Source organism: Peromyscus leucopus, chromosome 14 (genome assembly GCF_004664715.2).
Source record: "Peromyscus leucopus breed LL Stock chromosome 14, UCI_PerLeu_2.1, whole genome shotgun sequence".
Taxonomy (NCBI): domain Eukaryota; kingdom Metazoa; phylum Chordata; class Mammalia; order Rodentia; family Cricetidae; genus Peromyscus; species Peromyscus leucopus.
Window position 1 is genome coordinate 10,514,230 of NC_051075.1, and position 25,868 is coordinate 10,540,097.

General features: G+C 40.6%; 1 protein-coding gene and 1 long non-coding RNA gene across 4 annotated transcripts in view; one reads left to right on the forward strand and one right to left on the reverse strand.

Annotated features, from left to right (window-relative positions):
* Immp2l (inner mitochondrial membrane peptidase subunit 2) overlaps positions 1-25,868 on the forward strand; it is an 862,863-nt gene that overhangs the window by 173,544 nt on the left and 663,451 nt on the right. The window lies entirely within an intron of this gene.
* LOC119088972 lies at positions 12,902-17,694 on the reverse strand. The gene is made up of 2 exons (XR_005092729.1): positions 17,557-17,694; positions 12,902-13,290 (listed from the first exon to the last, which is right to left on the reverse strand). It is a non-coding gene; the product is annotated as an uncharacterized LOC119088972 (long non-coding RNA).

The following is a 25,868-nucleotide window of genomic DNA, read 5'->3' on the forward strand; positions in this document are numbered from 1 at the left end:
GTACTATGGTTACTGGTCACTTAGTCCAGCCAGCCAGGGTCTTATCCTGGAGAAGTCCATTTTTATGTGGAAATGATCTTGTCTTCTACAGAGTTGTCCTGGTTAGTTTTTATTGTTAGATGACACAACCCAGGATCACCTGGGCAGAGGAAACCTCAGCTGAGGATTTGCCTAGATCAGACTGGCCAGTGAACACGACTGTGGGGCATTGTCTTGATTATTGACACAAGAAGGGTGAGTCCACTGCGGACACATTCATTCCTCAGCCAGCGGTCCTGGGCTGTGTAAAAAAACGAAACGAAACAACAGCTGTGTATGAGCTGAGCAGCAAGCCAGAGAGCGATCCAGTGAACAGTGCTCATCCATGGTTGATGGACTGTGGCCCGGAAGTGTTCCCTGAAATAAACCCTTTCCTTCCTGAGGCTGCCTTTGCTCAGAATGGTTCATCACAGCAGCAGGCTGGAACTAGGCAACAGTAAACCTGAGTTTTTAAAGTGTGCATTATTTTGTATGTATATCAGATAGAAGACATTTTAACCTTTTCTCTCTATTCCCTTGTCTCTGGTAGCATTTTAATAACTCGACAATATTCCATTCTTCACGAATGGCCAAAGGAAAAAGGAACAGAGGAGCAGGTGACGCCCCTTTTTGGATGGCTCTTTCCCCTTGCGTTTTCGCAGTGCACGGGAACCATGGCTGTTCTTCTTCCTCATCTAGTGCTCTAGAGGACTGGGTTTCAAGCAGTGCCTGGGTTTCAAGCTCGGTTTCCCCGAAAGCAGCCTTTTGGGCCAGATCTCCGGTGTAGAGAGGTATGGAAGCACGGCAGAATATGGTGTTGACGAGCAGAGTTGAGTAAGGTCTGGGTGGTGTGGGTCCAGGACAAGTTCTTTAACCTGTGGGTGGTTTTTCCCATCTGAGAACAGGGTAACAGTAGGATCAAGGTCGTAAGAGAGACTCTGAAGATTAAGTCTGTTCGAATGATGCCTGAACTCTCACTGCATGCTTTTGTATTTCAAATAGAAGACTCTTCCGTTGAGAAAAATTACTATCAAATTGAGGAAAAAAGATGACAGCTAAATGCTGAACAACCTGCTCTGAAAACAATATTGTGCATTTAGCTAGCAGAATCGAAGTACACTGACAATTATCACTCCAAAAATTCTTACCGGGCTACGTTCTGTTGTGCTTGCATTGTGAGAGCTTTTAAAATTGTTATAGTTTTGACACAGTTATGATAGCAATTTACAGAGCATTGCTTTGTTATTCTCTTTCCTAATGTAGTGTTTTTATACACTTTCCATAGTATGCCCAATATATATGTCGTCACAGTGAGAACTGAAAGAGGAATGGCCATGAGGCAGAGAACCGTGTCAACAACTCACATCGTCTGGGTGTGCTTCCCTATCTAGTCCTCTGCTTCCCTCACAGGAGAGAGATTCTGTGCTTATCATCCTTCTGTTTTTTTCCTCTTAAATTTTCTACTTGGAAATAGTTTCAAATTGAGAGTTGTAAGGAATAGTACACAGAATACCCATAAACCCTGAAAACCAGGATTTGGTGCTAATAATTTGTTCCATTTGTCATGTGAGTCTTTAACCTTTCTCCTTTCTTCCCCCTCTCCATATATATATAATGTATATATGTGTGTGTGTGTGTGTATGTAAACTGAGCGAATGGATATCTGATGAATAGACAGAATGGAGATAAGTAGGGAAACTATGCATACACACTTATGCTTTTCTCAGAATCTTTTGAGAGTCAGTTATAGATAATATTGCTTTCATGTCACTCTAAATATTCCAATGTAACTTCTTAAAAATGAGGAATATTTTTTACATAACCAAAGTACAGTTTCCAACATCTGTAAATTCAGTGGTAATAAAATGCTGTTATCTAACTTAGCATTCTTGCTTGAATATTTTCAGTGCACTACTCAATATGTACTTCAGAACGTTTGTTTTCTTTGTAGTGTGAGATCCTGTATAGTATTATGTGTTGTGTTTGGCCATGCTATCTCCTTAGTCTCTCGTAGTCTTTAACCTTTAACAATTCTTAATCCTTCTTTTTCATCTTCTGCAATGTCAGTATATCTGAAAAATACAGTTTTTGCACACGCTTTCTCTCCCTCCCTTTAAATTAGCCCCCTGCCATTACTGATCAATCTTGAGGAGACCTTTGGAGATCACATGTTGCTCTAAGGAGAAGTTTCTCTGTTTTGTATTTAGTTATTAGTGACTCTGACCTGATGAGGCCTTTTTGTGAAGATGGTTGCACACAGATGAAGAGCTGCCAATGGCCCCTCCACACTCACCAGCTTGCCCTCAGTGTTCTACTCCCTTGGATATTTTCTTCGTATTTCTGTCTTTGAAATTGTTTGTTGACCCCCCTTCCCAGTGGTTTATAATTTTGAATGCTTCAGACAAGTATTAGTCTTTGAAAATTTCCTTATTTTCTGGAATAATAAACTATGTTGGTACAGGCTGCTTGTGCACTTTATCTGCCCAGGGATAGAAGAATCAACCACTTTTTCACAAGTCGTGGTTCTTTTTCAGAAAGGAATGGCTTTGAGAGCTGTATTGTGTCCCTTGAAGTTGGTGATATTTTTTCTTCTTTAAGCGAGTTTTTTAAGCATACATTACACACAATGATGGTTTCATTTTAACATATAAATGTGTTTCAGTCATCTCATTCCTCCACATCCTCTCCTGTCCCCTTTTCCTGTTACCCTCCTTCTCCACAAGTAGTCCATAGTCCACTTTCATCTCTTCTTTTGTTTGTGACCCTCTGAGTTTCCTTAGGGTTGTTTACAGGAACACGTGGAGTTTGTTTACTGGACCGACCACGTGTCTGTTACCAATGGCTATACCACTGAAGAGAATGTCTCTCACCCCCCCCCCATATCAACCTTTGTCTGCTTATGTATCCTCAGGGAGGGGTGGGGCCACATGAGCCCTCCTACTGCTGTGACAGGCTATTGACAGGCCCAATCTTGTGGACATCTTAGGAAGGTAAATCACAGCTGCTGTGAGTTCAAGACTAAGTAGCCATATCATGACTAAGAGTCAGCATTCTATACCATTAATGGTCACCCCCCACCCTCATCTCTCCTATTCCCTAGCCCTTCAATTCTTTCTGCCTCTTTTTCTATATTGTTCCTGAGCCCTGGAGTAGGTGATAGAGATAACTATCCCTTCTTTTCTTAGTGAGGATGCTGCCTTCATAACCTGTGATGCCACAGTTCTATTTGCTTTGCTTATAGCCTTTTGTACAACAATCACAGGATTCCTTGTATGAATGGCAGGCTGGGAAATGTGTGGTAGAAAGGGCCGCAACTGCCCTAGTGCAGCATGAAATGAGCAGCTGTAAAGGATGGGTAGCAATGTCTGTCACAGGAAGATGAAGTCACATTACAACATGGCATTGTTGAGACATGCAAGAGTAAAAATATTTTTCTAAAGATGAAATATTCAAGTTGGCAGATTGTGTGGCCGACCCTGAGCAGGTTCAGGTTATCACTTATGTATTCTGCATCCTTCATGCTGTCCTTGGAAGTAAGAAAACAAAGGCTGTGCAAAGGCCGCTCTGACATCAATTTTATACTGTATTAAGTTTCAAAGCTTAGCGGTGGAAAGGCCAAGACATTCTCACTTAAAATTTGTCTTACATCTTAAGATTGCTTACTGATGTTTTAGAGTTCTAATACAAGAAATTTTGTTATAGCAGATATGATTTTGATAAAAAAAGTAATTACAACAAATAACGGTGCGGCTATTCTTGTATGTTACTACATGCCTAATTCAGTACCACTTACCTGGCACAATCCAGTAATTATTATTATTCTATTAATAAAGAAAATATGACTGAGGCAAATTATGTAGCTTCACCAAAACTACAAAAACATGCACTACATATACATACATACATGCATACATATACTGTCTAGTTGAAAAATAAATTGAAGGAACTCTTACAAAGGAAAACATTTAATTGTGACTGGCTTTCGGTTTCAGAGGTTTAGTCCATTATTGTCATGGAAGAAAGCATGGCAGCATGCATGTAGACATGGTGTTTGGAGAAGCAGCTGAGAGTTCCACATCTTGATCCACAGGAAGAGACTGTGAGCTGCTTGGCCGACTTGATCTTCTGAGACCTCAAAGCCTGCTCCCAGCCTGCCTCCTCAAACAGGCCACACCTCCCAATAGTGCCAGTGCCTATGAGCCTACCACAGCATTTAATAACTTTTTAGTAGTTTGTGAGCAAGGAAAGGGCCATTGCTCCATGACACTTTTCCTCAAACCTAACTGTCATGTACTGCTTTGTAAAGTTGAGAAATGAAATGGAGGAAATGGAGCTGAGATTGTGCTTATTGAGCGCTTGTTAGTGATGAACGTGGACCTCTAGGCTTCGTATGCCTGATCAGCTATAACTGAGTGACCTTGCTTTTATCAAAGATGAGTGGTCTAGACTATTGTCCCAGATGGACGTGTCTCATTGAAGGCAACTCTAGCATTCCATGGCAAAGAAAGGCATTTTCGGATCAACACAGGCATTTGAACACGGAACGTTTTCTTTTTTGGGAGGTGGTGATTTCTACATAGCCGGACAGCTATGATCTGAATTAGGAAATTGTCTTAGGAATTCTGTGCTTGATTCAGCAATGTGCAGTTCCATGGCAAGCGCAGCGAGAGAATGTGGTGTTCAGACTTCGCTGTAAAATATCCTTCCTGATGATTGAATTAGCAAGTGTATATAATTACATAGAAATTACCCCACATAGTCCCAAGTAATTAAGTGGTGGGGAATGCTTGCAAAATACAACAGTTTCAGTTTGGATATGCTTGCTGTTGAGCTTGTCCCATTGGTAGTAGGGAGGATAATAGGGACCAGATGCCCACACAGTTAATAAGTTGTGAAAGTAGTATTTAAATCCATTTATTCAATACATTGTTCTTTCTACTACAGCAATTAGAAAGGCTGCCTAGTATTTTATGTGTATAGAAAACTGGTTCTGTTTAACTATAATTTATTATTTATTAAAGGAATTCTGACACTGTTATAAGAATTTGCTACTATTTATGTTTTAAAATTTTTAGTGTATGTGTGTATATGTGTGTGTGTGTGTGTGTGTGTGTGTGTGCGCGCGCGCGCGCATGTATACATGCATACACATCTGTGCCCATCTGTAAGTATGCATACAATAGTATGGAAATGGGGGTCAGAGGACAATGTGCTGAATTCATACAAATCAAAGACCTGGAAGAGCTTTTAGTGACTTTGCTTACCAATATTTACCAGGAGAAACGTAAACTTAGTACATTTAAAATACTTCTATCATTTCAAATAACACTAATAGGTCATCTTATGTTAAGGTTTTTTTTTTTTAATGAAAAATGTGTTAGTAGGAAGGGGGGCACAGTTTTCCGTCTTTCTAAACTTCTTTAAAGTCTGAAGTAATAGGAACACCTAGATTCCCAGGTCTGCTTGGCACTGTCTGTTGTTGTGTGGTGTTCTGCTCGGAGGATGTGAAGACATCTGCTCCTAAGGAGATGTGTGTGTGGTCCCTGGAGACATACCTGGAGAGCACCGTGGTCTTCCCACTGCACCGTGAAGCCGATGCTCTGAAAGACTCACTGTCATTTTACCCATTTTTCGTTGGCTGAGGACACCAGGAGATGGGAGCGGAGCCTGTGGATGTGTTTGCTTGACTGTTTTGTACAGTTGGTATTAGAATCATGTACTCTACAAGATACTTCCTGACTTTTGGATATGTCATTACATTTCTTGAGAAGTTATAATTTGATTCCAAAAATATTAAAAGATGCTAATGGAGTATGTCAAAAGTTTCAACAGGAATATAAAGAAATACATTATTTATATTTAAAATGAGTAGAACAGAAATTAAAATATTTTATTAATCTAGTAGGTTTACAGCACCAAATAATGCTAGGCCTCAAGGAAAGAACAGTTATTTCCTAAGTCCTTAAAACCATCAACATCTCTACCTTTTTTTCTCCCCATCTCTACTCCCTTCAGTTTATGTTTTATTTGCTTGCTCTTTTTTTTAACAGTTACCCCAAAAGTATCTGTTGGGCTCTTTAAAGACTTACTTTTTAAAAATTTTTGTTGAAGTGTGTAGATGTCTGCCAGTGCTCATGGAGGTCAGAAGAGGGTTTTGGATCTTCAGGAGCCGGGCTTACAGGTGCTGAATGCTACCCAGAGTGGGTGCTGAGTCCAGAACTCCAGTAATCCTCCATAAGGACAGAAAATGCTCTTTACCTCTGAGCCATGGCTGCAGCCCCTGGACCTGTATCAGCTAAGGCAAGCACTAGCTTATGAAATGTAGCACGAATCTTAACAGGTCTTATTAATAAAAACAAACCTGGAGCCAGGTATTGGGGTGAATTCTGGAAGATTAAAGAAGCAGAACAGACCACAGCCACCTCACCTTGCCAAATCCTCATGTGATCCTGTTTCCTGAGACTGGTTGCCTTTCAGCTGAACTGTGCTGCTCAAAAGCCTAAAAGCTTAACCAGCCTCTAGTTCCTCGTCCTCATACCTTAAATACCTTTCTGCTTACTGCTATCACTTCCTGGGATTAAAGACGTGAGTCACCATGCCTGGCTGTTTCCAGTGTGGCCTTAAACTCACACAGATCCAGATGGATCTCTGCCTCCCAAGTGATAGGATTAAAGGTGTGTGTGCCACCATTTTCTGGCCTCTATATCTAGTGGCAGTTCTGTTCTCTGACCCCAGATAAGTTTATTAGGGTGCACAATATTTTGGGGAACACAATACCACCACAATGAAACAAAGAGAGTCCAAAATGTACAAGTATTCAAGTGTAATACTTGTTTATTTTTTTTTTACTGTATCCAATGGACACATTTCTGTTGGGGGAGGAGGCCAGCATATTGCAGAGGATGCTAGCCAAGAAATCTGCAACATTTAAGGAAGGCAGAAACTCCTTTCCTAGCTATTGGATCTAGGACCACCAGTCTACCATGGGTTACAATGATCTTATGGATCCTGTGGTCCTAGCTGTTGACACCCATGGGTGTAGGAATTGGCTATTGGGACCTGTGCAACAAAAAATCAAAATCCTCTTTGTTTGAAAGTTAGATCAGTCAGGGAAACTGCAGCTGACCTCTGCTCCATTGTGTTAACTCTGCTCCCAAAGTTCTGTTGGTGTATCTGCCCAGTAAGAGCAAGTTCTTATGCTAAACCTTGCTGTCAAGGAGGCCAGAAAATGAACTGCCCAGCGTAGATGTTTCTAGCTATCTATGTGAGTATTCATTGAGAAATGCAGCTGACATGGACTTGAGGAAGCCAGTCTACACACAGGATAAAAGGACCAAAATGAAATCTAATAAATTGCTGACAGCCATTATCTTTTGGTAATTATATCATAGCACTGTCTTCTTTTACTCTCTTGATTTTTGATTTTGCCCTTATCAATCTTTCTCATTATAGAAATCACTTTATCTTTTCATCAATTCTATATACCTCTGTTGGTTTTTGTAAGAACATAAACTTGATAGAACTGGTCATATTTCTGCAGCCACTAGAAGACTCTTATTTTTAGTGTACACAATATAGAAGTTTAATCTCTGTAGAGTTTTCTTGGGGATAAAGGTATCTAGTGACTTAGGTAAACTTTTCAATGTTAATACTGTGGGTATGTTGGTATGTTGAAGTATGTTCTCATTTCTGCTTTGCTGACAAGTGTGAGTGATTTTGAGTTTCCAGCTTGTGATGAAGCTTGGTAGTTATAGAAACTAAAAGGTGCTTGTGTTATGAAGGAGACCAAAATAATTGGATGCTTCATGAGTGTTTCCCTGGGCAGATCAGAACTGGTTTCTTCTGTTCTATATATTGCTACCTTTTGAAGATTGTGTGTAGTATGGGATGCAGAAAGATCTTTTCATTAGCTCTTGGGGATTGACTTAGTAACTAGTGAAGTAAATAATTTATCTGCATCTGGTGGTTTCTGGGTTTTCAGGAGCAGGGATACAGGGCAATAGGATACACAGCTGAAGCTGGTATAGGTCATGAAACATGAGAGTTCAGGAAGGAAGCTGTATGCAAACACACGGAAGTCCACAAGTGACAGTCTGCAGAGAGCGAGGACCCCAGGAGTATAGCAGCAGTAAGCTGTGTTTATGCACTCTGAAGCTGGAAGAGGAATAGTTGACAGCTAGTAAACACTGTATTCCACATCTGATGTAGCATGTTAAGAAATTTTAGGAGAGCCTATTGTGAAAAGTGTGGGGTATTGTGGATTGCAGAAATCAGTACATATGGAGTTGTTGGGAAGTGAGCATAGGGTAACAAGTGGTTACAGCAGTAATTCCAGAAGCTAGCTATTGCCTTTTGTTTTCTGTAGATGCTCTGTTTTGGGGAAGACAAGTGTGCTCCACAGGGCAAAATGTACCAGGAAGGGATGGATAATAGCATTTATATGTATGTATATCCATATGTATTAAATACATGTATTTACATTCATCTTGATGACTTGTGTTGCTTAAGGCTAAATATTTAGGCATTGCTTCTTATCTCATGAAATTGGTTTGATGGATTTAATTACATTGTTTAATAAAAATATTTAGGCATAATTCCTAGAGCTTTTGAATGCTCCAGGAAATGAATGAAGGAAATCTAAGAGCAACATTTAGGAAGAACAAGTTAATTCAGTTGACACTATTTTGCTTGTAAAAGGACAGACTAGCCATGAAAAGGAATGCATTTAGGACTTTTAATGTGGCAATTAAACATGGTTAGGGGACTGTGTAAATTAGCATGTTTTTAACTGCATTTATGGTCATCTTAATCTGATATGGCTGACTTAATTTCATAGTCATTTGAGGATAGTTAATTCTACTTTATAGTTGCTTACCAGGAAATTATGCCTCATGCTGTGTGGTGAGGTTTTGTAAATGAATTTAAAGAAAATTGTTATTGTTGGAAAAAAATATCATTGTTTAAGCACCATCTAAAGTTGCTGCCTCTAAGGGATCATTGCTGTGTGGTATTTAAAAAAAGGTTTTAAAATGTCTTTTATATCTTGACAGTGTGACTAAGGAGACACAGTTGTGTATATTTAACCAACCAACAAACAAACAAAAATCCAAACCATTCCTTGAAGTGTTTAGTGATTAATCCCTTGTCCAGAAGGCTTCATAGTTATGAAGTTAAGTTCTGTACCAGTTGATAATATTCTTCTTGTACCTAAATAAATACTTTTAAAATCCTATACATAAAATATCTACAGAAATGTCTATTTTCCTCCTTTTCATGTTTTCACAATGTTTTATTCCAGTAAATCTAGAAAGTTTATTTTTTCTAATAAATAGCAGTGCTTTTTATTAGATGTATGAGATAGATTTTTATCAGTTATATTTGATAACTTTTGAAAATTTCAACTCTGTTCTAAAGAGGAGACATTCAGAATTTGATATCAAATAAGGTATTATTTGAACGGGTTGCATGAATCAAGTTTACTGCACTGAAAAGAATCTGAATATTAGATACACCTTTTTTCTTTATTAAGATATTTTTGATCATGTTACATACCAACCACAGATTCCCCCTCCCTTCCTATCTCCTGCTCCCCCCAGCCTTCCCCCCAACCCACCACCTGTTCCCTCCCTCCTCCAAAAAGGGTAAGGCCTCCCATGGGGAGTCAGCAAAGCCTGGTACATTCAGTAGAGGCAGGTCCAAGCCCCTTCCCCTGCATCAAGGCTGTGCGAGGTGTCCCACCATAGGTAGTGGGCTCCAAAAAGCCAGCTCATGCACCAGGGATGGATCCTGATCTTACTGCCAGGGGACCCTTAAGCAGACCAAGCTACACAACTGTAGAGACACTTTTTTTTGTTTTATAGTTCTCTAAGTGTTGTGTATGGGTACATGTTTAATTTATTTAGCATATCTGATGAAGAACCTTATGAGCTTAACTATTTTCTTTTGGAATTTGATTTCTGGTAATCGTTATGTACTCATGAAACCAAATATTTTCATACTATTTTCTAACAGAATTAACTTTTCATTCTCATATGTATAATATATCATATATAATTATGTACATAATTTATATGTATATAATTAAAAAATACCTGGGGAGAAAGTAAATTAAAGACATCTAGTAGTAAAACTTAACTATTAATCTTTGAAATATGAAGCAAAATTAAAATAGATAATTTTTGTACATTCTTTTAAATTAAAAATTCTTTTGCGTAGGTTCAGCTTATTCCTCAGAAGGAAAATGAAAATGGATTATATTTACTATGTAGGTACAAATTCAAACAACCCTATTGTGTGACTCTTCCTCATTCAGAACCATCAGCTGCCAATAACTCCCCCCCCCCTCCATTCTGGAATTGATTTTCTTCAGATTTCATGTAGGCAACCACAGCTACTGTGAGTTCATGAATACAGTGGCCCTGTCATGTGCAGAAGACACTGCTTTATTTATGACAGTCCTTCCAAGCCTCTGACTTTTGAAATCTTTCTGACTCTTTTACAAGTGTTGGGTTGAGGCTGGAGGGGGCGTGATACAGATACCATGAGAGCACATTTAGGGCCAGGTACTCCACCAGCACGTAGTCTCTGCATTCTGACCAGTTGTGAGTCTCTGCATTTGCCACCTTCTACTGCAAAAAGAAACTTCTTTCTTGGGAAGAGGGGAGATGGAGGTGAGGGCCTGGGAGGAGAGGGAGGAAGGGGAAATGGCAGTTGGGATATACTATATGAGGGAAGACTAAATGAAAAAGAGAAAAAGTTTTTTTGTTTGTTTAAAGAAGCTTCTTTGATAAAGGCTTGGTGTTGCACTGAAGATAAGTATTTAGAAACTAGTTTGATACAATGCCCATTTAGCAAAATTAGATTCTCCACTGGGGCCTGTCACCTCTCCAGCCGCAGGTTCTTAGCCAGGTTGACAGTATAAGATGTGAGTTCCATCCTATGATGCAGGCCATGGGTCTCACCAGAAAGCAGTTTTTACCCCCAAAACACTCGTACCGCTATTACACCTATGGGTGCATCTTCCCAGAGCGATCATTTTGTGGACTACAGCATCCCTTGGTGGTGATGAGGGACTATAAAGTGTAAGATGAGATGAGCCCTTTCCCCCAAGCTTGTTTTGGCCAAGACTGTATCACAGCAACAGTAGGAAACCAGTTTTTGCTGATCGTGATTGTGAGCACATTTCCAGATGTTCTTCCTCCTTTCCAGGTCACTGTTTTCCTTCAGCAACATTTCTTTCCTTTGTAACCTTCTACTTCTATTCTTTGTCCCTCAGTGAGTACAACCTGTATTCTGTTCTATTGAATTGCATGGGAATATTATTTATCATTAAATACTCAAATAGAATTAAAGTTTTCTGATTTCAGAGTTAAGAGATATGTTGCTATTTGTTGTTGCTATTTATCTTGGTGTAAATTATTTTTTAACTATTTTAGCCTTGGATAATAAATATTATTCAAGATAGTAATAGGTTTGTTATATTTTATCAAATAAGGCAACTCTGTTATTTTGATATGTGTTTTCATATTTACCCCTTCATTCTGGAATACATTATTTTATCAGTAGGGACCGTTTTAATCATTTGGCTTAGTGTATGTAGGTTTTATTTGAGATTCTCATGTACATCTTTATAAATGATACATTAATTTGGGTATGAGTTGGTCTGCATTCTGTCTACACTAACAGCTCTCAACACTGCAAGTCAGTGACTTCACCTGCACCGTCTTAACGTCTGATACACTGCCCCAGGGACCATGCCAAGAGCAATATCTGCTATCCAGATGTTTTCAGAAGGAGGAGAAATGAGGGAGAACTATTCATATTTATAGGTGAAATCATTCTTCAAGGATAAATTCTGTAATTATATATGTTATATATCATGTATAAATTATATAATACATTTAACTTTATAGATGTGTATAGAATTGCAGGTGTTAAAATATAGCATCTTATATTTTTGGTTGTGAGCCTAGCCTTTAACAGCTGAGCCATCTCTCCAGCCCCCAAAAATATAGCATCTTTATATATTAAATTGTATCTTTTAAGGCCCCTTTTGCTTTTGCTTTTTTTTTTTTTAATGTTTGTGTGTGACTTTAATAGCTAAGCCCCCTTTTCCAGGACACAAGGTTGAAGATTATAGGCGTTATAATTTCCCTGAGGAGAAAGATAACACAATAAGGAAGAGTCATAGTCTTGTGTGGTGAGTTTCTCTCAGGCTGCTGCAGTCCTTTACTGAAGCAAGAGTGTGAGTCAAGACTGTGTGAGATAAAAAAGGATTCCAGATGTTAAAGTGAAGTTTGGAGGATAACACTGCCTGAATTTATTTATTTATTTTAAACAGTAGATTGGAAAGAAATTAGATACCAAATGAGTTTATATCTTCCTAACTGTAAGTATTACTTTGGCTGGAGGCAATTAGAAGCAAGATTCAGTAGACATGATGGCCCCTTATCCGGTCTCCTTTTCCTCTGCAGACTGAGACCTGGTGGGTGTGATGATAATCATTGTTTTAAGGTATAGATTTGAGCAGAGACATGTGCTTCACCAGTGAAAGCCGAACAGTCTTAGAACCATTGTTTTCATTTGGGGCCTGCACCTGCGTCAGAGGATGGAAGGTGCCTGGTGGAGATTGGAACGTAGTTGGCAGCTGAAGGATATTGTGTGTAGTTTTCAAATCTTATCAGTGTCGTTTTCTTCATTGATAAAATTAGGATATTGTTGAATTTGTCAGAGTAGACACAATGTGCACATGTCTCTTGTGATTGACTTTCCATATGAAGTGCTGGGTAGAGGTGGATGACGGCATAGATGAACAGGGAAGTTTTCCTTCTGTTACAGATAACACAAGGACATCTGTGGGAAATGGCATGCAGCTTGGGTTTTCCCCTCCCTGTCTGAGGAAGCTCATGCAAGAATTATAAAACTGTTAAGAAGATCATGAGTTTTCTTTGTAGAGGTTAAAAAAAAGGACTTTCTGTGTGTACTAGCTACTTTTTGTACTGTGACAAAAGACTGGAAGAAGGCAAGGTAAGGAAGGAAGTGTTCATTTGGCTCACAGTTTAACAGTACAGTCCGCCATGGGCAGTGTGGGGGCCTGAGATCCCTCACCTGCACTGGCGTGAGTGGGAGGTTGCTGTGGTCCTGCACCTTCAGGCAGGCCCAGAGAGATGGAAGCTGCCGGTTCACTAGCTTTCTTCTTTTGGTCCAGGACTCTCGCTCTTGGGATGGTGCAGCCCACATTCAGGTTGGGTCTTCCATACCAGTTAAGCATCTCTGGAAACACAGAATTTTTTTCCCATGGGTTTGTTTCTTAGGCGATTTTAAATGTAACACTTTGGCAAGATTAACTATCACTGATAGAAAACGTAATAAGTCTGCCTTTCCCCACCAGCTTTGAGCTAATCAAGTATTGTGTGTTTCCTGTGTGTCATGGCTTCCGAATTCTCTGTTTTCCGTACTTTTTTGTTAGTATGCCTGCCTACATCATTGCCATCTTTGTACTTTTCTGCATAAGATTTTTAAAATAACAATTTGCATCCCTATCCTGACAAGCATTACTGTTCTTGTTGATTTTCTGCTTCTGGTGTTTGTACCATGAGTCTAAAGTGTGACTGATGGCCTGAATTGATGCTTTTACTAATGTATCTCAGCATTAAGGATATTCTTGTGGCCTTAATGGGACATAGGTTGATATCAAATGCTATTTTTAAAAAATGGTGCAGAAAAAGGAAATATAACATTCCCTGTCAAGTGCCATTGTGTTGAAGTAAAACTGATGTTTAAGTCAACAAATATCATTTCAATGAGAAGTTGTAATCCAATCAGATCCCATTTTATATTAATAAATCAACAAAGAAGTCTTGAGGTTCTGTCTAGCAGCTATCCTGACACACACAGGCGAAACACCTAAAGCGATAGACATTCAATACATAGTACAGCACATATGAAATTGAGATGGATGACGTGTCTGCTGTGCTCATTTGGAATGCATGGCGTGAAGTTGAATGCAATAATGAGATAATTAGATCCAGTAAAAGAGGAGGTGGCTTTTCTCTTTGCAGTCTGTGCTACTCTAGCCACAGCGTGCAGTTTTTCTCCAAACGCTCATTTGAATTATGCATGGGTCAAAACGGCAAAGGTTTTTACCAAGATAAAAGTGGAACTTGGTGATTAGCGGTTCCAGTTTCCACTTCTCTTCTTTAATCTGGAGTTGTCTACAGTGCAGTAAAACGAGGGTGAGTGGCCACCTGTACTTGGCTTGGAACAGATCACAGTTAACATTTCCCTGGTGTATCGCAACTGCAGTGAATTGAGGAAACATGTATTAATTTCTTGTTTTACATCAGAATCAATGGCAGCTTGTGGCTGAAAGTTCTAGGATTATGATTTCCTCATCAATTCTGGTTATATTTTCCTCCCTTACAATGTCATAGTTGGCGGTCTAACCTAATATTAAATGTAATGATTCACAATGCACAGTCCATTTTTCACATTATCCCAACAATTACAGTGTTCATTGTCCTCATCTAAGTAAATGGAAACTGTGTGAGGATACTAGGGTAGAGTGGACTCGGGCACAATTAAAAATAGATCAAAAGGATGTCAACCAAAAGTCCTTGTGGTTCCTGTGATTTCAATATTTTGAATTATTTTGAGGAAAAAAATGTATTAGAGCCTACTTTTGTATAGTGAAAATAGTCCATCGAAAGGAAATAAAACTGTAAAATTTCAAACTGAGATCCAGCTAAAGCCTCTTTTTTAATCAATAAGACTCTTCTGATAAAATCTACTATTGTTACTGCGATTAGTTTATGGAGGGTAAGTGTATAAGATTCACACAATTAGGAGACTCCTTTCACTCACTCTGTTACCCTATTGTAATACACTGAATGCCTCCCCTACCTCTTAGTGCAGGAGGATGACCCTCGCCTTAAAGAAAGTCATAGCCTTGAAATTGTTAACATAATAAATTAATAATTAGAAAAGATGAGTTAGATTAATATGGATATACATGAACATTTAATGATCTGTAGTTCATTATAACACTATAGTAATTGTATTGGCTTGTCTATTAAGTAGATTATGGCATGGGATAAATGCTGTCTTAAGCTCATGTGGTGGAGATGGGACTTGTGGTTTTGATGGGTAAAACACGGGGATTCTGACTTTTCTGTGTTAGAAAAGAGATATTCTTTTTGATTTACATACCAAGGAGGCTGTGGGGAAAGAGGAGAGAGGAGGTTGAGGCAGAAGGCTGCCTTCAGGATAGTAGAGAGCCAGTAGGCCTGTGTTTTCCTCCATTGGTTCCAGTAGCTCTATGGAGTCGGCTCTCTTTCCTCAAGCCTATCACTCCATCCTGCTTTTCTTACGGACCACCTTTCTGCAGTTAAATCCTGTTGCAGATGATAATATCTGATGTTTCAGCATCTACATAATTAGGGCTCTTAGGGTTCCATGAAAATCAAGAAATAATTGTGTACATGACTCAAGTTTAGAGGACCCCCTCCCTCAACATTAGCAGTTGAACTTTAAAGAGAAAGTCGTCTGAGCGTATTAATTAATAGCATTTGCTGATGTCTAGCTTGACACTCTAAACTGCTGGGACATTCATGGAAAAATCCACAGAGGGGGAAAATTACATTTCATTCATTTTGATTACCCTCTCAATACCTAAAAGCAGCTGCCTAATACCAGTGCTCATTTATGTCAGGTGATTTATTGTTATTCATATTAGCGATACATTTTATTTAATTTGTTGTTTCACCATAAATTGGGAGGAAAGTGGAATTGGAATCATAATCCCGTGTTCTGATGTAGTGAATGTTCTGGAGGTGCTTCTACCCTCGTCATAGGCCGTCAGCTTACATATCCTTGTTTCCTCATGGAAAATCACTAAAATCTCCAGGAAACTGTGTGTGTATGCCTTAGTTTATATAGTATTAAGCAGTACACACAGACTCAGCCTACTAAGGAAAAAAATAAATACTTGAAAGAAATTTTGATGAAGAAAAAAATTTTTTGAAGTTCATTCTAGAAATTTCCTTAGGAGTTTATGATATGCACACAGAAAGACAATAGAATACATTCTTTGCTTTTAGTTAACAAAATCCTTGAATGTCAATGTCAAGGAGGATGTAAATAGCAAAGATTCATTTTCTCTAAGTAGAACAGGGTAAGGCCTATAAGAAGTAGTTAGGTGTGTCACCTTGCCAGTTTCAGAAGATCATCATACATGTCTAGATATATAAGTGATACCACTATTGTTACTGAGGATTATTTATCTTTCAAAACTCAAGAAAGAAAAAGATCTTAACTCATGGATAGAGTCATATTATCATTTGCTATTAGACATTTTCCCCCATTTAATATTAAAATGGAGATAGAAGAACATTAGAGTACAGTTTAGATGGATTAATAACTGGTTCATTCCTTTTAAGGAGGAAGAAGAAAGAAAAAGAATCCTAACTCTGTTTATCGAAAGGCTGAGAATTTAACATCGAGCAAAATGTGATCTAGTGGGAGAGATTAATATATACATAATTTATGAGAAACAGTTCGATGAAATCATTTAACTAAGTGTTGCCTGAGAGGTTAAAATTTTACTTAACCAAGGAAAGCAGGAAGGGGGAACATGGGTGGTGACGTGCCCGTGGGGCCTTGGATTGGTTAGAATCTCATTGTAGAAACAGCTTTGCTCTTCCCCCCACCCCACAATGGTGCCCAATCATTTGCCCTCATCTTCAGCCCTACTGCCCACTCTCATCTCTCTGCTGGCTTCTTGACTTCGGATTAACTTTGGATTGACTGGGGAGAGGATTAAGAGGAGGAGAGACTGGGGAGAGGATTAACAGGAGGAGAAACTTGGCAGAGGGTTAACAGGAGAGACTGGGGAGAGAGTTAACAGGAGGAGAGACTGGGGAGAGGGTTAACAGGAGGAGAGACTGGGGAGAGAGTTAACAGGAGGAGAGACTTGGGAGAGGATTAAGAGGAGGAGAGACTGGGGAGAGGATTAAGAGGAGGAGAGACTGGGCAGAGGGTTAACAGGAGGAGAGACTTGGGAGAGGATTAAGAGGAGGAGAGACTGGGGAGAGGATTAAGAGGAGGAGAGACTGGGGAGAGGATTAAGAGGAGGAGAGACTGGGGAGAGGATTAAGAGGAGGAGAGACTGGGGATAGGATTAAGAGGAGGAGAGACTGGGGATAGGATTAAGAGGAGGAGAGACTGGGGAGAGGATTAAGAAGAGGAGAGACTGGGGAGAGGATTAACAGGAGGAGAGACTGGGGAGAGGGTTAACAGGAGGAGAGACTGGGGAGAGGATTAACAGGAGGAGAGACTGGGGAGAGGATTAACAGGAGGAGAGACTGGGGAGAGGGTTAACAGGAGGAGAAACTGGGGAGAGGGTTAATAGGAGGAGAGACTGGGGAGAGGATTAACAGGAGGAGAGACTGGAGAGAGGGTTAACAGGAGGAGAGACTGGGGAGAGGATTATCAGGAGGAGAGACTGGGGAGAGCATCTGCTTGGTTTCCTAATGTACCCACCTCTGTGTCCACCCTCACTTCTTTCCTGCCTCTGGAGGCCTGAGTAGCTCACTTCCTTGTGTCTGCTTGCAAAATTTTCTTCCTTCTGCTGTTTGCTGTGGCCTCCGTCTCTCCCCGTTTCCCATCTGCTCCAGCTAGCTGTCTCCTACATTTATCCTGGGCAGAGGTTAGGGCAGAGACTTTGAAATCAAACATGGGTTCAATTTCTGATCCAGCAACGTGGAGATTGATTTTACCCAGGTAATACTTTAATCATTTTGACTCTTAACCCCTCACTGTTACCACATTTTCTTCTTCTCCCAGCCTTTCAAATAAGTCCATTTGGCCCCCATTCTGCCTAATTTCCTTCATCGCCATTCTTCTTTTCAAAGGCTAGACTGGCTGGATGGTAGTGGCGCACGCCTTTAATCTCACCACTTGGGAGGCAGAGGCAGTGGATCTCTGAGTTCAAGGCCAGCCGAGTCTACAAGCAAGTTCCAAGATGGCCATGGAAGAGAAGATGAGAGAGAGGGAGGGAGGGAAGATAAGAGAGAGGGAGGAAGGGAGGGAAGATGAGAGAGAGGGAAGGAAGATGAGAGAGGGAAGGAGAGAAGATGAGGGAGAGAGAGGGAGGAAGATGAGAGAAAGGGAGGGAAGATGAGAGAGAGGGAGGGAGGGAGGGAAGATGAGAGAGAGAGAGGGAGGGAGGGAAGATGAGAGAGAGGGAGGGAGGGAAGATAAGAGAGAGGGAGGAAGGGAGGGAAGATGAGAGAGAGGGAGGGAAGATGAGAGAGAGGGAGGGAAGATGAGAGAGAGGGAGGGAAGATGAGAGAGAGGGAGAGAAGGAGAGAGGGAGGGAGGAAGATGAGCATCTTAAAGCAAACTCGCCCGCACTGGAGAGGTAGCACCAGGAAGTCCTGTCAGAAAGCCACTCTGAGATAACCTGCTCCCACGGTCGGTCACAGTGTGAGTGCATTCGGACAACAGAGCCCATGTGACCTACACATTTCTTAAGGTTCCATTTCCCAAGAGCTATGTCTTAGGACTCCACTTTCCGACACAGGGACCTCCAGCTCATCACATTGGAAACCACTCGTATCTCTTCCTTTTGGGTGTGGATTATTTTCACTGCTAATATTAGTGAGTATTTTGTATTTAGACCTTCTCTAACTCTGCATCTACACTTGACTTTGTCTACCTCTCCATGGACTAGGTACTTTTGTGCCAATGTGATGGTTGGAGGAACTAAATCATGGTTTCATACGCACATATTAAACTGGTGAAGCTGGAACACAAATCCTGGAACATGACCACAGCCTCACTATGTTGTGGAGCCTGTTTTCCAGGTGTCCTGTGACTGCCACTGTTTCAAATTCCGAGTGTTTGTGATTATGAACACTCAGCAGATCCCCATGTGAAATTCCAGCTTCCGGCTTCCTCGTGTCGGACCACACCTCCTCCCAGCTGCAGGTAGTTCTTAGAGATACTAGAGTATCCCTGAAGTTGAAGGTTAGCCGAAGGCAGGTTTTTAGGAAGTGGTCACTTACGCCAAGGTGGAATGTTGGGGATGCAGTTGTTGGCTGTCATTCAGTAAGTAAACCCTTACTTACAGATGCAGGCTCCCGTGCATGAGCCAGTAAACTCGCTGACCGCCGGGCCCAGCTTGGGTGGAATCCTTAACTTTGGTCTGTTGTTTGTGCCGTATCTAGGATGAGCAGACATTTGTTCATGTCTCCTTAGGAAAAGTAACAAGCCTGCTATTGTCCTGCAGCTTACACACCTGGACTGCACCACACCTGACAGCTCTGGATTTTAAACATTCCCTCTATCTGTACCCTCTTCTGTCCCTCACCATTAACCTGAGAAGACCCATTGTTCATTTTGCTGTGGTGAGCTATATCATGTTATCAAGCTTCAGCATGGCTTTCACATCTATTTTTTTCATTTATTTATTTATTCATGTATTTATTTATTTATTTATTTATTTTTATCTTAATCAGCTTGATACAGTATAAATTCTCATCCTAATAGTGAAATGTTTCATTGAGGCTTGCCCAGTAATTGAGTAAAACCAAATCTTATTATAAGCCACAGTCATCCTAGGGTCCCCCCTGCTATATAGCCTCCCTGGTTCTGTGGGTTGCAGTCTGATTGTTCTTTGCTATATATCTAGTATCCACTTATGAGTGAGTACATACATACCATGTTTGTCCTTCTGGGTTTGGGTTACCTCACTCAGGACGTTATTTTCTGGATCCATCCATTTGCCTGCATATTTCATGCTGTCATTGTTTTTCTCTGCTGAGTAGTACTTCATTGTGTATATGTACCACATTTTCTTAATCCATTCCTCAGTTGATGGGCATCTAGGTTGTTTCCAGTTTCTGGCTATTACAAATAGTGCTGCTGTGAACATAGTTGAACATGTATCTTTGTGATATGATTGAGTATTCCTTGGGTATATGCCCAAGAGTGGTATGGCTGGGTTTTGAGGTAGATCGATTCCCAATTTTCTGAGAATATTCACATCTATTTATAGAAGGATCTTTAAAAAATTTGCCTTGGCTTAAGTATAGTTCTACTATTTGATAAAGCATTGTTCTCAAAAATCTAAGTTATACTTTCTATAGCTTTGGAAGGAAGGCTTTATTCTCAATCTTGTCTTCCTTAGTCTGCTTTTTTTAGTTAAAAATTGTAGTTTATATGTTGATTATATAGATAGAATATACAGGTTCAGTTTATGTATTAAATACAGAATTATGTAACAGCTGTTCAGTATCAATGCTGGGATTCTATTCCACTGTGGGCAGGTTTCCCCTGAAATCCTCCAGGACAGAGGTTAGATCACAGGCTTCTGAGTCAACAGGGCTTTAGTTCCTCACCTTATTAGTACCAGTACAGCCTTCTGGTGATGATGTCTTCTCTGTCATCCTCAGGTCTGATTTAGCAGGTGGTGCTAGGTATTGTTTCTCCATAGGAAGTCATGCAACTGTCTTGTGCATACATCCTTGTGTTTGGCTTTGTCCGAGTTAGTGAAGTGCAGCTATGTCTTTAGCAAAAGAAGAGCCTTAATTGAAATGACAGAAAATGCCTTATGGTACATAGTACAGGCAAATATGTTACAGGTGTTTAATCTGGGCAAGAAAACTGAGGCAGATATCTGTGAAGATCCAGAAGATGAATTTGATGTATTCTGCTGGTTTGGGAGAATGCGGTCTAATTTGGTCTAATGAGAAGAGGTAAAATTGCCCTCAATTCGGAGAATCCTTCAAATGTGCTGTTTGCTATAGGAGGCATTCTAGTGGAGACCTGCTGTGTACAGTCATGGTTTTCTGTTGGGATGATAGTGCTTTTAATAGTTAGACCTGTGAACCGCTAGCCGGAGCTACATCAGCTCATTTCCGCCGTGCCACCTCTGATGTTCTACAAGTCAACTTAATTTTTGCACGTTATTTTCTGTCACATTCCACCTGGGCCATTTACAGATCACAGTTTCTGTGGTAACTGACTCTGTGAATATGTTGCCATCCTGAAATAATCAGATAGCATGCATTATTTCTCCCTCTGTAGTGCTTGCTGTCTTTTATTTTTCCCCGAAGTGTTAAATCTGGCCTTTAGGAATCAACGTCCCATAAACCCCAGGGGACGCTGTAATGTTCTGGCAGCATGGGGCTAACCGCAAACAGCTGCTGATGCAGAGTGCTGGGGAGCAGGTTGTGCCTCTGGTGACCAACATAATAGGAGCCCAAGTGCACTGTGCTTCCTAAGGAAGCACATCTGGAACGCCTTGCCCGCAGAGTCCATCCACCGGGCCATTTCCCTGACCTTAAATTAGTAACACTGCGCACCTCGAAATCTGAACCTTAGTTAACAGGAACTGATTGGATCCTTAACCTGTAAGAACTTCCTGTGTGATTGATTGTGAACGCTCCAATTTTTATGCTTGATGTTTCCCTTCAGGAAAATACTAGGGAAAAACCTATATGGAATATGAAATAATAAGGATTAGAATTTACAGCTGCCTCCTGTACTCTCCAGTTTTACTTCCGTTCCACCCCTGAGGTCATTTCCAAAGTCCCCCCCCCTTTTTTTTCTGGTGCTTTTGGATGGTGCTTTATTTTTACAACTTTGCAGATGTGTTCTCAGTTTTCAACATATTCAAGTACTTTATTTTCTCTTCCTCTATGCTCTTTTTTCTTTCCCAAGATAGTTGGCTGTTTATGAACAGTTGTATCAATTTCTGACTTAGCGTTTGATGTCTTTACCTATGAACAACTCTGTTGATGTTTCAGTTTGTTGAAGATAAACTGTAAGAAAAGGAAGACCGTATTAATGTCCAGTCAGTGTCACACCTGTCACACCTTGGTGCCCCTTCTCCGCTCTGCCTCTTTCCAGCGCTGGTGACTTTAGTCTGTTCACTGTATTGCAGCTTTGGAAAACACTGAAGAGCAAGAAGTAATGATCAGTGTGGTACAGAGTTACAGGGATGCAGACTGAGGGGTCATTTTAGGGATGGCATTCAGGGGATGCCACTTGGAAACCGAAGGAAGCTGCCCTACCAAAAGCCCAGGCAGGAACTGGCTGGGCAGCGATGAGCCAGAGGGGAAGTCTTGAGACAGGCTGGGGGACCTGGGAGCTTCACTAGGGCAAAGCGGAAGCGGGGAGCTGGCAGAGGTTGGCCAGTCAGTGCTCATTAACAGCGTGGGTCTAAATAGAAGGACAGCCGAGTGGAACCTGTTGTCTGAGTCCTCTATGGAAAAAGGAATTGGATGAAGGCAGACATAGAAATTACACACTCAAGAAGCCGAGAGGAAGTGAGTTACTGTGCACAAACAGAAAGAAAATGTAGAGAAGTAGTGGATTGAAATGTCTCTTTGGAGGGACCTGTGCAGATGTTTTACCTGTGTTGGAGGTGGCAGTTGGGGGTGGGGGTGGGGGTAAAGGCCATGCCTGATGGTTTGATTTGATCACCAAGGGTATATAGTTGTCCCACCTGATGAGGTGGTGAGGAGTCCCTCCTATATAGGGTGGGAAGATGCCCCTTAGAAAAGCTAAGTAACTTCTTCTGGGCCTGGTTCCTCTTTACTCTGCCCATTCAAGTAGCATGGCTACATCAGACTCTAGTTGGATGTAGTTTGTTCCCAAGGATTCATGCGTTGGAAGCTTGGTCCTCGATACATCAATGCACTGGAAGGTGAGACCTTCAAAGGGTAAAGCCTTGCAGGAGGTGCCGTGGGTTGTTGGGACTACAGGTTAGTTCTTGAGAGAGGAGTTGTTCTAAGATTGACTCCAAGCCCGGCAGTGGTGGTGCACACCTTTAATCCCAGCACGCAGGAGGCAGAGCCAGGCAGATCTCTCTGTGAGTTCGAGGCCAGCCTGGGCAACAGAGTGAGTTCCAGGAAAGACTCCAAAGCTACACAGAGAAACCCTGTCTCAAACAACAACAACAACAACAACAAAAACAAACAAACAAACAAACAAACAAAGAGTGACTCCAGCCACTGCATTATTGCTGCCATGTTTCCAGGCTTGTGTTGTGATGTATTTCTTGCATGCTTTCCCACCATTGCGATGACATCACTGTAATGTGCTGCAGTCAGGTGGTGCTGGTCCCATGCTGCTCAGACCGTGAGCTAAATAAGCCCCATTAGATGTAGTTATTTTGGATGCTAGAGATAGAAGTATTTCTTTATGGTGGTGAATAACTTCCATGGCAACTGACTATTGAAATACCCATGTTGCAAACACACCTTTATTCATTGTTATGTCTTAGGGGATTTAGCAGTAACTGGCTTGGATATCATTTACTCATTTATCTGACAGTATGAGGTTCACTAGATGTCACTTATTACAGAACACTGAGAATGAGCTCCATTGCTGATGTGAAGCAGAAAGGCCATTGCATAGTCCAGCCCAGCACATGGTTGTTGTAGGGAAGGCACTGAGTGTTAGGGAGGTAGCGAGTGTTCTGAGCCAAGGTCCTGTGTTACCTGAACATGTAGGCCAAGAGAACCAGGAAGGAGCAGGAATGGTGCCTCAGGAAGAGCTGTTGGTTTTCCAGTGGCTTTCTGGGGTTCGGGCAGTCTTTATTCTGGAAGAGTGATAAAATACACTAATAATAAATCATGTCGTTCTGGAAGTTTTACCATATTTTTCTGTTTGAGAAAGTGAATATTTACTTACATAAAAATTCCAACATGCTTAAAAACACTGCAAAAATTGAAATAATTTAAGTGCAGACAGAAGGCTTACTGGGGAGAAATCTAAAACTTTATCTGCTATAAACTTTATGTGTTATTGTCCTAGTACTGCAAAGCACTAGAAGATGGCATCAGAATTCAAAATTCAAATTTGTTACCAGAACAAGATTTCTATGACCTTTATCATCTTTCTGTATATGTGAAACAACAAATACTTTAAAATACATAATTTTTTAAATATATTTCAAAACCCTCACTTTCTAATCCCTATTCATAAAATAAATTTCTAGAAGGATCTTGTAAATCAAAGTTAGCCTGTTTCCACGATTATTTTCCACTTTACAGTCCAACCTCAAATCTCTCTTCTAAGACTTCAAAAATGGTTCTGGTTACCTAAAGCTCTTTCTTAAATACCAGGCTAATCCTTTTCTTCAAGGAGTCTGCCTGTTTGGTTCCAGTCTACCCTTTGTGGTTTCAGGATATGCTTCAATATTTTATATGTTATCAAGATTTACTTATGAAGATTTATGTAGAAGTGTTAATCTTGGAAATAGTTCTACTTCTGAGCATAATGAAATAGCTATTTCAAATTATTTCCCCTTCTGTATTTATGTGTGTTCAGGTGGGCATGTTCAGACTGGTTGAATGTCTCGTTTGTGGGGTGTGTGTGTGTGTGTGTGTGTGTGTGTGTGTGTATGTATGTGTGTGTGTTTGTCTGCATGCACTACACACTAACGTTACATTTTCCATTCATCCTTCCCTCCAGGATGTTTACTGTATATTATTTATCCTCCTCCATAACTACAACAGTGTTCCTTACTTAGTAGACTCACAATAAATGTTATTTGAGTAAAAATGAATTACTATCTTATTCTGGTGCTGGTCTTCAGGTGATAGCCTCCACTAGCAGGGTCTTTTAAAAGATATCCTTAGAACATCTGAGATTTTTTGGCCACTACAACTATCACTGGGACATTAGATAATATAAGAGATCACATAACTAGTTGGAAGAGTCATCATCAGAAAGCAAGATGTTCGCAACTGTGATGTAGAATCCACTGTTCCAGGAAGCAACGTTAAAAATTTTCTTAGCACAACTGTTAAGGTGTTTGGCCATCCCATCACCAGAGTAGGTCAGTCCCGGCTGTCTCTCGGCCATTGCCAGCAGTCTTTTGTGGGGATATCTTTGTGGATTTCTGTGGGCCTCTTTAGCACTTTGTTTCTTCCTTTTCTCATTTACCATGGTCTCCTATTCCTTGTTCTCCCTCTCTGTTCTTGATCCAGCTAGGATCTCCCGCTCTCTTTCCCTCGACCCTCGCCGTTCATTGCTCCCACTCATGTTCAGGCTGTTCATGTAGATCTCATCCATTTCTCCGTCATTGGGTGATCAGGTCGATCTCAGTCCTTGGGGGTGGCCTTGATCTGGAGGTGGTGGGAATGAGGGGTGGGCTGGGGGGAAGGGGAGGAGGGCATGAAGGGGGAGAACAAGGGAATCTGTGGCTGTTATATAGAACTGAATAGTATTGTAAAATAAAAGAAAAGAAATTTTCTTAGCAACACTTCATGTTTTAGGTGAAATTTTTAAATTTAAATTAACTTTGCAGTAGAAACATGTACAATCCCTGAGCTTCCATACAGCTTGATAAACTTTTCCAGAACTGTGCACTCATAGCCATCTCATTGATCAGGATGAGGAACATGGCTCCTGTGTGTTCTCTTCCTGTTACTACATCATCCAGACGCTCCATCTCTCCATAGATTAGTTTTGCCTGCTTTTAAAATGTGTATAAATTGAATTATATAGTAAGTACTCTGTTGTGTCTGGTTTCTTTCACTCTCTATTATGTACTTGAGATTTATTCCTGCTGTGTATAGCTAATGTTACTTTAATTGCTATGTATTGTTCTTCTCTATAGCTGTTGCAGAATCTTTATTTCTCCTTGTTGATAGACATTTGGATTGTTGCTAGTTTTCACCACTACAAACAACACCCGAAGTTCCCTGTGCTTGTCCGAACGTTTTCAGAGTTTTTCCTGTACAGGGTGTTATAGGATCCAGGGCCCCTGTGTGTTTCTCTGTGGGAGATTCAGCTCAAGAGGTTTTTATGTGGTTGTGTCACACTGTATACTTTGG